Source organism: Hibiscus syriacus, unplaced genomic scaffold (assembly GCF_006381635.1).
Source record: "Hibiscus syriacus cultivar Baekdansim isolate YM2019G1 unplaced genomic scaffold, ASM638163v2 tig00111565_pilon, whole genome shotgun sequence".
In the NCBI taxonomy this organism is placed as follows: Eukaryota; Viridiplantae; Streptophyta; class Magnoliopsida; order Malvales; family Malvaceae; genus Hibiscus; species Hibiscus syriacus.
The window spans coordinates 151,185-168,317 of NW_024063121.1; the positions used below are offsets into that span (position 1 = coordinate 151,185).

General features: G+C 35.8%; 2 pseudogenes; both read right to left on the reverse strand.

Moving 5' to 3' along the window:
* Positions 1-915: 915 nt before the first annotated feature.
* Positions 916-3,586, reverse strand: LOC120164984 (annotated as a pseudogene).
* A 544-nt stretch (positions 3,587-4,130) lies between these two features.
* Positions 4,131-10,164, reverse strand: LOC120164995 (annotated as a pseudogene).
* Between the last annotated feature and the right edge of the window lie 6,969 nt (positions 10,165-17,133).

Below are 17,133 nucleotides of genomic sequence, written 5' to 3' on the forward strand. Positions count from 1 at the left end.
TTTTGATATTGATTCTAACAAATGATAATGAGTAGCGGACGACGGTTAATTGCTAACGACAATCGAAAAATCTATCGCCTAAAATTGAAATATTTTTAAAATTTAGCGACAAAACGTATTCATAAATTAAAGTTAATGAAAAAAAACGTATTCATAAATATTTTCAATTACTTTAAGAGAGAGAGAGAGAGCTAACATGTTTTTATAACTAGCATGCAAAAAGGATACATAAAAGGTGATGTCTTACTTACAATTGGACAGGTAAGATGTGATAAGTTTATAGGTTGATTTTTTTTTAAACAATCAGATAAGATCACATCTAATCCTGTCATTGTTTGACGGTCCATAAATTTGAAAATACCAAAATCTGTAGGTTAAAGTAACGTACGGTTTTTGTATTATAATACAGAGTATTTTAATTTCTGTACTAAATTACACTATGCGTTATAGTGTAGGACTTTGTACAATCGAGTTTGTATCATAAATTATATTTTTCAATAAATAAAATAAAATGAATAAAAGTAAATATTATTATATTTATATACCAGACAATTAATGGACCGACCGACCGATCATTGTATATTCGACACATGTAGTGAGGAATCCAAACCGACCAAAATCTATGGCATGTTTCATGGCGAATTGGATATGGTGTTGTTTGAATGAAAATAGGTACAATGGTTTATAAATTTCAAAGTTCTAATACTCTTCACTATCATAGGAATTAATTGAATTGAATTCAAGATTTAAACCGATTTATTATCCTTACAAATAGAAAAATGGATTACAGTTTCCATAAATATGAAGCTAATGGAAGAATGAAGCAGATACATAGTAGCTGCCAACAAATTATATACAGAGGAAGAAGAAAGAAGAAACGCTTGATCGATTTTGATAGGCCGGAAACCGGAACGAAGGAAGACGAAAATATAGAGTTTGGCTATACCGACACGGTATGAAAATCGATCAGGCATTTACGATGTCACATTCCTGATGTTCAGACACATGACAATCCTCTTCACTGCAGTCTTCTCCGATCCGACGGTGTAAGACATATACATAGATATGCATAAGTTGCAAGATTGCACCCCCTCCGTTAGCAACTCGAATTTCTGGTGAAAAGAAGTAACAGAATTGTCTTACGCGACGATATCTGAAGCATTAGCAAATTAACAATCTGATGCGAAAAATACGAGAAAAAAACATTTCGTTCGCTTGCCGGGGTACCGAAAGCTCGAACTAATGCACACGTTTTAAGTTCTTTACCGTCTGTGCTAGCTATCAATCTGCATCTTTCACTTCAGCTTCAATATCAACAACCGGCCCCGAAGAGACGTTTCCTGAGCAAACCAAGTAAATTCTCCGAATTAATGAACCGATTAACTTAAATTAACATGCTCATCTGATATACAGTTGATGTTTATAACATCATTGTGAAAAATCCTTTCGACGGAAGATTTATGTTCGATATTCACAACACGTTTTTTCCTCCTCCGTGTTCTTGATGTAAAATATGTACAACATAAGTTGATGGATAGAAGAATCATGATCTTAAATGCACAACGTACTTTAGTCGTGTTGCAAAATAACATGTTCTGTTTCTCATAGAACTGTCGCATTATTAAGCTTCTGCCTTTTTTCAGGAGCGGTTTTGCATGAAAACGATTCGAGCGATTATGTTTGATAAAATAAAACCCAACTATCTCGAAAACATTGATCCGGTTATAGTATTATAGTATCACGGCACATGACAGTTGATACTAAATCCTGTAAGAAAATAATTCGAATACCCTAAGATATCAGGTGTTAAAGAGGGCACCTTTCTTGAAACCAGGAGAGAAGCCATTGAATGCTTGTTTTGCGTTCGAGGCTTCGTTTGAGAACTTTACGGGTTCCTTGTCAAATTTCTCATCCACCACTACATTTAAATCAGCAAGTCAATAAAACATGAAAAGCTAGTGAATCCGACTCGATGTAATAATGAAATGGACATAAGGTAGTCCGGGTAGCTATCGGCCGGATTATCCTTCCTAGTCCTAGGAGACATCTTCAGGAGTCTAAACACAAAGATGTGTCAATTAATATAAATAGATTCACCTGAAAATGGTTGACTGCAGTAAGGGCAGAGCTGCAACTCATCGTTTAGAAAAGACCTAAGAAATCGTCATTACCATCCGTGTCATAATAGTAACAAAACCATCTCATAAAAGTCCATAAGTTAGCTAAGTGGTGTTCATAGCGCTTACATGAAAATCTGAAAATCATTTCCACAATTTGGGCACTGCAATTATATAAGATATTATTAAAGGTGGTCAGCGGTAGAAAAGTTTCAATAACAACCCTATCTACAGAATTTAAAAAACATGAAAATGAAGATCGGAACTGCGGCTTAAGCCACTGACCACATCGACAAAGATAAGCAACAAGAAAACTTCAAGCATCGCTTTGAACAAGGAACATATATAAAAGCCGAACAAGGAACCAAAGGTTAAAGAAACCCTACACTGCTTTGAACAATATCCCTCCCCGCCCACCAAAGGAAGGCTCCCACACCAACAATAGGAACCAGCACTGCAATGAGCTGGCGATGACAACACCGGCAATTAGATGCAATTACATGAACTAATATCGATATTAAAAGTCCTAATCTTAGTAAATTATATAAGAAGAAAGTACCATACTTGAGATGGTTGCACAATACAAATATGGTGCCGCACAACACAACTGTTAATGCTACCATTTTTCGGAATAAGGGAAACAAGCATATAAGAATAACATCTGATATCACATAGTCAACAAGCACTCACTCATTCATTGATCTCCAATGAAACATTGCACCAAAATTTAGAAGGAAAAGGAAAATAAAAGCTCTCTTAATTCAGCCAAGACCAGTAAACAGTAAGTGGATTTAGCCAAGAAAATTCTAATCATAAGCCCTAATTATATCTACTGGATGCTCATAATTCATGTTCAAAAACAAAGTAGAAAGCTAAACTTTACACGCATAAATATGAAAAGGAGAATGGATTAGTACCCAAATAGAGACAATAGCATCTAAAACCCAGCCAAGCTGACCAGTTACTGAAAGAAAGTCAACCCGATAGCCAAAGCAGTATTTCCCAGAAGCCTAACAGCGTCACTATTAATTTTCCCACCATCACCACCACCACTTCCACCGCCACTGCCGCAGCCGCCATTAAACCCAAAGCCTTGATTAAACATCACCAAAACCGATCTTATCTTCATCTTCCACCCTTCTTTCCGAAAAATCCCATCCTTGTCCCTACAAACTTCACCAAAACTCCATCTTTGCCTCCCAAAAGCTCCCAACTTGAACCTTTTCGGCTGCAGAGAAGCAGCTTTGGGAGTTTTTATTGAGCAAAAGCAAATGGGTTTCTCGCAAAACTCTTCGTTTAATGAGCTGGAGGGTGAGAGCTTGAAGGTTATTTGCAGAATTGTTGTCATTGGCTAAGTTCTAGAAAAGTACTGATTTTGGATTGTGTACTGAAAATTCCATGGCTTATATAGTATCAGTTGTAGTTTCCAAATCAAACTATATTTTTTCCTTAAATTTTTCTTGGACTATTTTACATCCTTTGAAAGTGTTCCACGTGTATGCTCTCTGTTGATATCCTCTCTTTTTTTTCCCCTTGTTCCAACTGGATATCGGGTCCAATGATGTTTTGTCTAATTGCCTTAATAATTAACACATGCTTCCAATAAATTTGTAGATTAATTTCAACTTGAATATAACAAAATTAACAATGGTGTTGAATTTTAAAAAATATATATATTTATAATTTAATAAAAACTTAAATCATTGTGATACATCAGAATTTGTTTTCATTAATAACTACACTTCTAATCAAGTTACATTGGCGGAGATAGATTAGTTGGAAGAGCCTTAGATTGAAGATCCAAAAATCACGCGTTCAATCAACATTAATCTCCCTTTGTTTAAAATTTTAAAAATATCATTTATCAAAATTTGATCTTACATTCATTTGTGCGGCATCCATGTCCTGATGTTTTTTTGCAGGATATATTCCAAATGATTATGAACCATAAACAAAAGAGCGCAGGAGGGTGGTCACGAAAATCATTAGTTGTGTTCTTGTTCGGGAATGATTCGTATAGCTCGAGTAGCAAGACAAGATGCTCGTATAAATAAGAAACGACAGTAAAATGGCGAAGAAGGAAAAATAATACCTTATTACCTCAAAATTTCTGGATTGGCCGAGCTTTAATTCCATATTTCAGCAAAACTCTGGCAATAAACTCTGCAGATAATGCCAACAAATGTACCAACTCCGATGCCAACCTTAGAAAACTACATGCCTTTTGATGAATATCGATGAAACACATCTGCCTCGTATGTTCTCAAACTTCGATTTTCATATCAGAGTGATTTCAGAACATCACCCAGAACTAGTCCTCATTGAGTCCAGTGGGTACCACCCTATAAACGAGTTGATTCGAGTGAAGTTATGATTCAGGACAAAAACATTTAACCGATGAATTTACCGGTCCCCATTGAAATACAAACCTGGCAAAACACGGCATATGCTTCTCTTAGAGGCCTGTCACATGAGAGTTCACTTGTACTCCCATCGGTGAAGGTTCCATCAGCAAATATAATCTGATAAAGTATATGTGCAATTCTCTGCAAGTAATACAAAAGGCGAAGAAAGAAAAAAGAATACAACTTTTTTGTAACCTTTGGTAATGGTACTTAAAAAAACTAATTTGGCTAAGTTGGACTGATTGTTTAACTTACAACCATAATAAGCCAAATTTAACTTAAAACTCCACAAGTTAGAATTTTATAAAAAAAATCTAAAAGATCTTGGTTTCTCTTTTAACGAGTCCTAAAGGTTTCAGTCCCCCTTCAACAAGCTGAGCTATCCAAAATCATTGGTCGTTCCAAAAATAGGGGGAAGGAGACTACTTCTAGCGTTCCCATTAATCTCTCGGTGACTGGATCACAAACAAGGATTCATAACACGCTAAGGTATCGAAAGCTATGATAAAGGTGCAGAGAAATGTAGGGGAATGAATGATGATATGCTAGTCTAGTAATCAATAGTATTTATACAATAAGAGAGGCAGTGACATCCGACATTTCTGCTCCTTTATAATCATAAGCTGCAAAAGATAAAGGTGGGGGTAAAAGATACCAGCTATACCAAATGCAGTAAAAGATAAAGGAGGTAAAATATGACCCCACCTCTGATGCATATCCTGCAGTTGTACCAGGAACTGGCTTGGTGAATGAACCAACAGGAGAGCTTCTCTGTACAGCTTCGCACAAAGCAAGGAGAAGTTCCCGACTTCCGAGCTGCACTGCCTGGAAAGAAGAGCAAAATGACTTTTCCGTATGTTTTCATCATTTTGTAGAAAAAATGTAGAAAAAAACTAAAATATTAATGAACTAATCAGAATGTAGAACCATTTCTTAAAACAACAATACTCTTATAAGTTATAATATAACATACCTACAATAGAAATGCAAAAAAACATAGGTAACAAAGAATAGGCAGAAGGCAAACCTGTACCGTATCATTCCGGGGGACTCGAGGAAGAGGCTGCACCTATTACCCTTTAGAAGCCATAACTTCAGCAACCAGAAAGGTTCCCCGGAAATAAAGAAGAATACATGTTTTTTATTGCTGCATAGAAGGGGAAAAGGGGAATAAGAAATAAACAAAATTAGTGGGCTAAGAATATGCTCAATGCACCTTAATTGCCTCGCCAACCATTTGGTGCAAGAAACCCCCCCTGGAAAAAGGCACGCATACTCTCACCGGGTGTTGAGCCACAGTCAACTCCAAGGCCTGGTGCTGATAAACGAGCTGCTGCAGCATCAGCCCAGTTTTTACTACCAGCAACATATCCACCACATGGTGCGATGGTTCCACTGGGATGCTTTATCAAACTTACGGCAATCAGATCTGCACCCTGCCCACCGTTGAGAACATTGTGACCCTTCTTCAGAAAAAAGAAGTTAAATACTCCACCTACCACCATTGGAGGCTCAATGCTTTCCACAAATTCACCATAGCAATTATCCACCATGATCAAGCAGTTGGGTTTCTGCTTCTGTTCAAACAACAGAGAATTGAGAGGGGACGTCAACTGGGTGAAAGAACTACGATTTCCGAACTAAAAAGAAAAACAGAAAATGATTGTAACTAAACAAGTTGCTAATGTATAAAGAAATTTCAAGATAATATCCCATGTTTCTTTTTTCCACGATTTTTCATTTTCCACCTTTCAGACAGGAGACTAATGAATAAGTACTTTAATGAACTAATAACAACATTCCCTGCAAAGCAATACAATATAATTTGTCAGTGTAATTTGTAATGAGGTTATCTCAAGCCGAAACCCTTAGATTTTATCGCGGCAATGAGGTTATTTCATGACTAAATTCATCGTGTTCCCATCATATTCGCGGAATATGAACAATTTACCTTAATTATCTCTATTGCCCTCCCTATCTCTTTTACACTTAAACTCCAACGCCATGAGTGACCACATTATTCCTCTAGACACCCATTTTTGTCCGGGTTCTACTTTTATTATTATTATTATTATTACAACACATTTTGCATTTTTTGCAGACCCAATTTCGAAGCCCATTAACAAATCAGATACAAGCCCATCAGAAACTAACCCAACAGTACCCAAATTCGGACCAAGATTCGACCCGGATGACCCGATTCAAGCCCAACCAGTAGGCCCAAACCCGACTAAGGTTTTCACCCTTAGCCCCAGCCGCCTCAATCTCCATCGTTGGATCTGAACCCATCCAACGGTCCAGATCGTTCAAAGATTAGGGTTTTAACCCTAAATGTCATCCAGCCGCGGTCGACAAGGGAATCTGGATCGTCCATCATCGGCATGTGTGGTACACGCGCCCAACATTTCAACTCCCAGACCGGCTCGTAAACTTCACCTCTCGCCTTCCTCGCCGCGTGAGCCGCCGTCGAACACTCTGGAGCCCCTCTCGTCATCAAACCTAGCCGAACATGCCTAAAACAATGCACCAAATCAGTCAAAACAAAACAAAATCCTTACCTAATCTGAAACCCATTAAAAAAATGGGTTAAATCCTGATTTTTTCGGGATTTAACCTACCCAAGCCTAGGGAAATCATTCCCTACCAACAGACTTCATTATACCTGCCGAGAAGCAACCATAAATCAAGGACATGCAACCAAAAATAGGGAGGATTTGGAGAGAACCGAGAGAGAGAAAAAACCCAAACATCCATCCTATTCAATTCGGAAAAAGGGAAAAACAGAGAGAAAATCAGCCATATTCGAGCAAAAAAGGAAAAAATACCAAAGAGAAACCCCTACCTCGGTTCGAAGCTTTGGAAGCCCAAGAGTCGACAGTTTTCGAATTTTCGAAAGGTAAAACACTAGATCTGGGGGTCTAGGTGATTTTTTAGGCTAAGAAGGGTGAGAGTTCGAGTTGAGGAGATTGAGATGAGCTTTTGGGGAAGTTTTCGTTCCCTGCTGCCGCCGTGAACGGCGGCTCCTCTCTTTCTCGATGAAGGAGTTAAGAGAATTTGAGAATTCTCTCTCTTCCCTCTGCTGATTAACCGAGTGAAATGAGGGGAATGAGAGAAGAAACTTCGGTTTTAGGGTTAAATACCCAAGTTGAAACGACGTAGTTTCACCCCTCAATGTATTTTTCAATTTCTAAGGGGTAAATATCCGTTTAGGTCCCTACTTCTTTGTAATCTCATAATTTGGTCATCGAACGAAAACATGATATTCTATTTCAAACATTTGTTTTTCAATATTTACGTTTAAGTCACCAATTTGTATATTGCGATATATTTGTTTATTTTTGAATTTGGTCCTAAGGTTTATGATTATTTTGTTTTAGTCATTATTTATGAATGCATTTAGGTTTAATTACTATTCGCCCTTTTATATTTATGGCTTAATTTATTTTAGTCCTTAACATTATTTATGGATTATTTCCATTCCTAGTGCCTTTATTGCTTGGTATTTTTTATTGTGATTCTGGCTTGTTTATAATTATTGTTCGGCCCCTCAAGTTTATGTTGGAACCATTTTGGTCCTTTAAATCACCTAATATGATTATTTTTGTTATTTATATTTTGATATGTAATATTTTTATTTAGTTCTAGTCCTTCATGTATATGTATATTTTGTATACTACGACTCTATTTATTATTTTAGATAGACATTATTAGCTCTATGTGTTGTATATATATTTTATTTTGTAGATTTCAAATTGTATTTGTTTTCAGCGTTTTTCTTTATCTATCGATATTTTATTCGAGTATTTTCAAGAACACCAATTTGTAGAATGGACGTGGAAAGCATTGCTTGATCGAATTAGTGCGATCCGATACGACGTTCGAACGAAATGTGAACTTAAAATAAATTGAGTTTATTTTGCTAATTAATTCATTTATTTATTTATTTCAATGCACGTTTCTCTAAATATTAACTTACTTTATTTTGTGCAAATGTCAATGTACAATTTATATTCGATTTGCGTTCCCGTCGGAGGATAAGAAAAGATAGCCTTCCCGTCCGAGGATAAGCAAATCTCGATATTTCTTTTCGAATTAAAAGATTTTTCCTAATAAATAATTCGAAGCAAATTAATAAATGAATCATATTTTAACTTTATATTCGATTCATGATTTCCACCATTTACGATAACATGTAAGCGACTAAGTACCAATTTTTGGGCGTTGTGGGGTGCTTATCTTTCCCCACGAATCATCGACTCCCGGACCCGTTAAATCGAACTTTTGGTAAAATGCATACTAATTTTTGTCTTAAAAAATGATTTTCCTTAAAATTGTTTTAAAAGACGTTTTAGGTACTCGACCTACCTAATCTAAAGGTAGATGGCGACTCATTCCATTTATTTCAAATTAATTCAAAATCGCCAATTTTTTAAACATAGTCATAATTTTTTTAAACTTGATTGTTTAAAAAAAAAGGTTATGACAATTTCTGTATGAGAGCACAATTTGTATGAGGTTTCAAAGCACTGGTGAGTGCATCTCAGTCAAGTCCACCATCTTCGGTTAGCTGTAAGAAGATCATTTTCAGAGAATATTTATAACCAGAAACTGAAATTTATTCGGTGGTGTTGTTAGAAACATACAGGAAGTTCCCAATACATCAAAATCTTTTAGGGAACCCATTCCATGAGAATCCCTCTTTCCAATAACTTCCTCTTAAGGTGTCATAAGGTGCACTGGCCACTGCCAAGAGCTGATGATCAAATTAATCCCAAGCCTATTGTAGTTGAATAAAAGCTATTGAACTTCCTATAACTACCAAGGTAGTGCAGAACAATCAACCGAGATAACTTACCTCATCCCCTGGCCTTAGAAAAGCAAACAGTGCACAAGTGATAGCATGAGTACCTTAGAAGAACTGGTGGCCAAATGATCAATAGGATTGATAAGAATTCGTGGTAACTAGATAGAACTCATAATATCGAAAGATTGAAGGCACATGTAGCAAACCTAAGAGCGCACTATTGCTGACTCAGCCCCGACAATTTCGGCAAATGCTCGGTCAAGTGCTTCTCGTCCACCAGCTTCATCATGCCATAGCCAGTACACCCAGCAAAGTGCTGGTTACAAAATAAGCATATTAATAAAGGCAGCACGACCTCCAGCATTATTAACCGATTAAAAATTGGATGGTTTCCTAAAGTGATACATGTTATAACAGGCCATGCATATCCATACAAGGATATAAACTTGAATGTTCACATGTATGCATGTACAATGCCATAAGATACCTCAAAGACTAATAACATATTTAAGCAGAACATAGTTTCTCAACTGCAAATAAATGTGTAACTTACATGAGATTCAACCCTAGCATTTTGAAAAGCTTTAAGAACACGGGAGGAATTGCAAGCGACCAGATTATCGACGGCCCTAAATTCAGAGCACAGAGAATATGCAGCTTTTGCAACCTGCAGCGCAGATAAATAAAGAAACTCTTCGGGTTCACTACCACTTCTACAGTTCTACAGCATTCGAAACTTGAACCGGTGCTAACACTTCAAAGTCCACGAAAGCTTCAGTGCTCGTAGCAAAATGAAATGGAACATACATCATGCCAAGGGTTCACGTTCCCAATCCATCTTTAAAAGCTTCAAGCAAATGCTAAGCTATATGGTTTTACAGCAATCAAAACTAGAAATTTAAGCTAACACTTCAATCTCTGTAAATACTTGAATATATATCTTATTAAACTACTCAACAATGTACAAACTTTGTTCAATTCTCGAGAAAAAGTTGAGTTCACCAATCACCACATTCCCATGTTATCTCATAATCAGACTCAGAATTCAAAAGATTCAAACTTGAATTCTCAATAAGCTTTTACTTGAATTAAGTGTTCCAGTTTAAACCAGGAAAAAAATCCTTCAAAGTCCTTATCACTAAACCAAAATTTTCGAACTGTTTCCTAACCTCAACAAAATTTCATCCTTTCTCACTAAACCAGCAAAGAACTTTATCATTTTACAAGGTCGCAGAAATGGGTTATTGTCTTTAGATATAAATAGTTCCTAGCATGAAAAAAGGGGCCTTGAACAGGATTTTTAAACTTCTTCGTGTCTAAAATGAGCAATCCAAGAAAAAAAACAGTGTTTATGGGAATATATATGCATATACCCCTGGGACGAAAGGGTTGGCATAATTAAAGCTTGAATGAATTGCGGAGCATTTGGGTCTTGAAGGTGCGTGACAGAGCGTAGGATAAGCAGGTGTAGCACAGGATAAGATCAACTTCTTCAGAAAAATTTGCACTGTTGTTCGAAGACTGAATTTAAAGTGTCACTGTATCTCCTTCAAAATCTAACCCGGCTTTTCTTTTCATTTTTTTTAAATTGTATAAAAGTAAACTATAATGGTTAAATTAGTGAAATATTATGTTTTAGGCGGTAAACTACAATGATAGTCATTAAGTTCTTTAAAATTTATATTAATCACTAAACTTTTAATTCACTTTCATTACGATAATTTATATTAAGCTCTTTTTCGAGTTATGTTATACGAGAACAATAATATAATTATCGTGTTCATTTTCAAACTTCGAGCGTACGATTTCTGGAGAAATTATGTTAACATTAAAGGGTATTATTATACCAATCAAATCTAGTTTATTTTTAAGACAATAGTTTTATCAGTCCTTTATTTGAGTTATTATTTTATTTTTCTTTGTGGATTTCTCATTTTACGGTTATATTTCGAACAAAAAATAAGGCTAGATTATGTGAAAAATTGTATAAAATACACAAAATAAAAAGGTTATAATTAAAATAGTACCTATAAAATGGCAAATATAACGTATTATTTCAGAAAGATAAAATTAGCAAAATTGTGGAAGTTTTTCTTTAAATATTTTCTAAAATTGACATTTTTTAGAGTGTTTTAATTACTATTTTTCTTTCATATTTAATTTAAGACTGTTTTTAATGGTATCATCTCTATAATTTAAACTTAAATCCGCTCATTAAAAATATATTATACTTCTCATATTTCTAAATTTTTTTTCAAGTGATGGAGAAAGACACCATAACTATACATGATCTTTCTTTTTTGTGTGGAAAAATTAATGTCGTATCTATTATTTTTCCAAGCGACAAGGAAAGACAACTGCTATACATGATCTTTCTTTTTCTTTGTGGGAAAAAAATGTCATGAATTTTAATGCACCCATTGCTCTTGCTATCCAAATTTGCTGATCTTTACTTTTCAATGATCTGACTACACATGACTTTCCATATAAAATATTTAAAATACTATTCATTCATCATATAATCAAAAAGGGTTCAGAAATATTCAAATCAGAGCATCAATACAAAAATACATACATGCCAACTATGAATATCAAAAACATTATAAAGATGCCGTATTGATTCTAGATGTCTGAATTGGTCTGCAAATGGGAAAAAGGCAATACAAATAATATCGATATAAAATAAGATTCATGTAAGAGGTGAGATTTAATATTGTTCAATCTTGCATACATTCACATATTAAAGAATCATAATATATTATAAACGTAGAAGATCCCAAAAATATAAAATATGAAATTTCGTGTATTTTAAGAAGGGCGGACTGGTATGTGAATACGGTGGTTAAGTTCATGGAGAAAGTACTGAGAATAATGGAAGATGATGAGAAGAGCTAAGGTGAAGAAAGTATTGCCCATTTGATTTTGGATGGTTGAGTCGATGAATATGGAGTTTGTCAAGCTACCAAGGGAGGCACAAGATGGATATTTAGATAACCCATTCTTTTTTAAATAAATAAATAAATATTAATTAATAAATTTATAAATAGAAAAGAATAAAATCTCATAATTTCATAAATTAAAATATGTTAAACAATGTTCAAAATCTCATATGAATAATATTCTCAAAAGTCTAAATTTATAATACTTCAAAATCTGATGAAATAGTCTTAATATATAAAAATCCGGTGAAAATTATATTATGTATAATAAAATATGTCATTAGTCGATCCTCCAAGTATCAGAATAATCCTATCGAACAAGAGAATCTAAAAGAAAAAAAACTAAAGGGGATAAACTATAGAGCGCAATATGTCCTTTAAGCGCAGGTCAAACAACACAAAGTATAATATGCATTCAGTTCATAGTAAACTATAATTTACACAATTTTCATACAACATCAAATATAATATGCATGCACTGCAATCCACTATCTCATCTACATCGTCATACGATTACTCGTTGACTGCTGTAAATTCAGAACTTTAGGATTTTTTGTAAGAAGACTTTAACATGTCAAGTCGGTATTTCTTAGTAGTAGCTAACGAAAACTAATGACAGTGACCATAATGGGAAAAATAAAAGTTTAATGATTGTAATTCAAGTTTTAAAAATTTGATGACCAAAGTAAAAGTTTCTTAAAACTTCAATGACCACTTGATTTAACCTTCAAACCAAAAAAATAGGTATTCGAATTCAAATTAACTAAAATATATAAAATTAATCAATCGAAAACACGAATTATGAAAATTACAAATACAAAATGTAAAAAATTAACTAAAATTCTATGAATGAGTGTAGTTTCACCTAAGAAATAAACTAAAATTAAGTAAAAAGAGAATTATAATGGATGTGAAAAAAAATTAAAAGAAAGATAATCAAAATAACATCAACGTAAAATAAGATTAATATAAGTAATTAAAATTCACATGATTTGATCTTATTTATCTCTGTAAATATCATAAAATGTATAGAAACACTGTGTATTTTAAAACTCAAAAATCAATATATTTAAAAAAAAATCTTTACGACACTCATCTTTACAAGAGACAATAAGGGCAATAGGGTATTCTTTTCTTCTGGTGTTTGAAGGAGCTCTTATGGAAATTTGACGGAGCTTGAACATGGCAGAAGAGCTTTTGGTGAACTTAAAGTCTTCACAACATTCAAGGTCGAGAGAGAATAGGATGGCAGTATAAATCAGAGTTGGGACAGGACTTAACAGGAGGTCCCCTAGGTTCCGGACCTGCAAAATGAATAGCCCCATGTTATATATAATTAAAATCAATTATTTATACCATGAGTTTACTTACTTACTCAAGCTGCGGTGGTCGAACCATGGTGAAAGTGGAGATGAAAAGAGTGGTAGCCAGGAGAATCCATTGTATAGCAAATAATGCTTTCATGTTTTTATATATATTTATTACTTGAAAAAAGAATTACTTGGGAAACAAAAAAGAATTAAATTTCATGAACATAATGAAATTTGAAAAAGGAGAGAGTTAAATTTCATATTGAATTATACATGTTCTTTTCCATGTGCGTTGAGATGTCATTTTACTGAAATTGGAGTATGTTAATATATATATGTGTACAACATAATTTAGAAAATAATTACAGTAAAAGTTTTAATATATCGATTTTACTTACCCCAAAACAGCCGTGCTCGAGCCATGGTGAAAATGGAGATGAAAAGAGTGGAAGCGAGCAGAATGCATAGAATTGCAAATTGTTAGGAAATAAACCGAGTACAAGTAATTTCCCTATAACCAGATTAGTGAGAACGCGAAATAAAATCGGAAAAATAATACCCGAAAAATTGATAACGGAGTTCAGCCAATTTTGCTTACGTCTCCGGACTGCTGCAGATCTTTTACTAAGAGAGAAATTTTACAGGTGTTTACAAAACACTCACTACTCACAAGAAAGCTCTCTAGTATTGGGAGAAAGAAAATGATTTTTGGGATGATTTTGAAGCTAAATGAGCTAGGGTATTTATAGCTGAAGCTTAAGGACTAATATTGTAATTAACCCTATTATAAAAAATAAAAAATTACAGCAGCCCCCCCCTTAGCAGCCCCCTTAGCAGCCCCCCTTAGCAGCCCATGTGTTTTATTAATTTTCAACAATCTCCCACTTGAAGACTGATTTTAATCTGTCTTCACACCTCGATCAATGCAGCAGCATTTCTGGTCTTTTATTCTAGCATGCCAACTGAAGCTGAACACAACTTCAGTTTTTCTGTGGTCACCGTCTTTGTTAACATGTCTGCCGGATTTTGAGCTCCACTAATCTTTTCAAGTTTCAAAATCCCATCTTCCAGAAGAGACCGGATAAAATGATATCTCAATTGTATGTGCTTCGTCCTGGAATGAAAAGACGGATTCTTCGCTAGATGGATAGCACTTTGACTGTCGCAATACAAGACATTGTTTTCTTGTTTCTTGCCTAACTCTTCCAAGAAACTTTGGAGCCAGACCATCTCTTTGCTGGCTTCCGTAACAGCGACATATTCTGCTTCGGTTGTAGAGAGAGCAACTATCTTCTGTAGTTGAGAAACCCAACTCACTGCGGTTCCTCCTAGAGTATAGACATACCCTGTAGTGCTTCTTCTGATGTCAACATTTCCGGCTAAGTCAGCATCTACATAGCCTGTCAGTATCGTATCTCCACCTTTGAAACAAAGTGCTTTGTTTGTGGTACCTCGCAGATATCTGAGGATCCATTTGACTGCTTCCAGTGTATTTTGCCTGGATTATTCATGTACCTGCTAACAACTCCCACTGCTTGAGCAATATCTGGTCTGGTACAAACCATGGCATACATCAGACTTCCAATTGCTGAGGCATACGGCACCTTCACCATGTGTGCACGTTCTTCCTCCGTCTTTGGTGACTGTTCTTTGGAGAGTCTGAAATGAACACCTAAAGGTGTACTTACTGGTTTAGCATCTTGCATGTTGAACCTGGAGAGTACTTTGTTGATGTACTCAGCCTGTGATAACATCAAAGTCTCCGACTTTGTGTCTCTCTTGATCCTCATCCCAAGAATCTGCTTTGCAGCGCCCAGATCCTTCATAGCAAACTGCTTCGACAATTTTTGCTTCAAGTGTATAATCTCTTGCATGTCTGAGCCTGCAACGAGCATGTCATCAACGTACAATAATAAAATAATGAAGCTGTTGTCGAACCTCTTGATGTAGCAACAATGATCTGCTTGGCATCTGGTAAAACCACTGCTACCCATGAAACTATCGAACTTCTTGTACCACTGTCTAGGAGCTTGTTTTAAACCATACAAGCTCTTCTTCAACCTGCATACCAGGTTTTTCTTGCCTGCCTCTATGAAGCCTTCTGGCTGCCTCATATAGATTTCTTCCTCCAAATCACCATGAAGGAAAGATGTCTTTACATCTAACTGCTCAAGATGTAAATTTTCTGCAGCTACAATTTTCAACACCAGTCTGATTGTAGACAGTTTCACGACTGGAGAGAAAATTTCATTGTAATCAATACCTTCTTTTTGCTGAAAGCCTTTGACAACCAATCTTGCTTTGTAACGTTTGCTCCCATCGTGCTCTTCTTTGATCCTGTAAATCCACTTGTTATGGAGCGCTCTCTTGCCTGGTGGTAATTCAGCTAATTCCCACGTCTGATTTGACATAAGCGAGTCCATCTCATCTTTCATGGAAGACTCCCACTTGACTGAATCCTCCACTTGCATTGCTTCATCATAACACTCTGGTTCACCATTGTCAGTCAACAACAAGTAGTGTAAAGAAGGTGAATACCGTTGGGTTGGTTTAGGAATTCTGGAGGAGCGTCTCAGTTCTGGTGTGCCTGGTTCTTCCTCTTGAACTGCTTCAGGATTGATCTGAACATCATTTTCAGAAATCTCCTCGAACTCAGCAAATTCCTTTGTTTCAGCCTCGGTATTACTTGATTCTGCGGTTAACCTGTCTTTGTACATCACATTTTCATTGAAAATGACGTCTCTGCTTCTGATGATCTTTCGATTTTCGTAGTCCCAAAACCGGTAACCGAACTCATCACCGCCATAACCAACAAAGGCACATTTGTTGGACTTAGCATCAAGTTTACTTCTTTCAGCAGAGTCTATGTGTACATAAGAAATACAACCAAACACTCTTAAGTATGAAAGGTTTATTTCTTTCTTGCTCCAAGCTTCCTCTGGTATTCCGCCATCCAAAGGAACAGAGGGCCCACGGTTGATCAGGTAAGCTGCAGTGTTGATAGCTTCAGCCCATAGAAATTTGGGCAATCCGGCATGTATCCTCATGCTTCTAGCACGTTCATTCAGAGTTCTGTTCATGCGCTCTGCTACGCCATTCTGCTGCGGTGTTATGGGAACTGTTTTCTCCATCTTAATCCCATTGTTTGCGCAGAAATCTCTGAATCTACTGTCTCTGTACTCTCCTCCATTGTCAGACCTCAACCTCTTGACTTTCAACTCAGTCTCATTTTCCACCATGGCCTTCCATTTTCTGAAGGTATCAAAGACTTCTGATTTCTTCTTCAGAAAATAAACCCACACCTTCCTTGTTGAATCATCGATGAAGGTGACATAATATAGTGAGCCTGCAAGAGATGGAACTGGGGATGGTCCCCATACATCAGTATGAATCAATTCTAACCTTTCTGCCTTGGGTGCCTTGTCAATCTTTGCAAAACTGACTTTCTTTTGTTTGCCAAAGATGCAATCCTCGCATAGTCCGACATCCACATTCTTTAGATCCGGCAGCTTCCCTTTTGACAGAAGTATCTTCATTCCTTTCTCGCTCATATGGTCA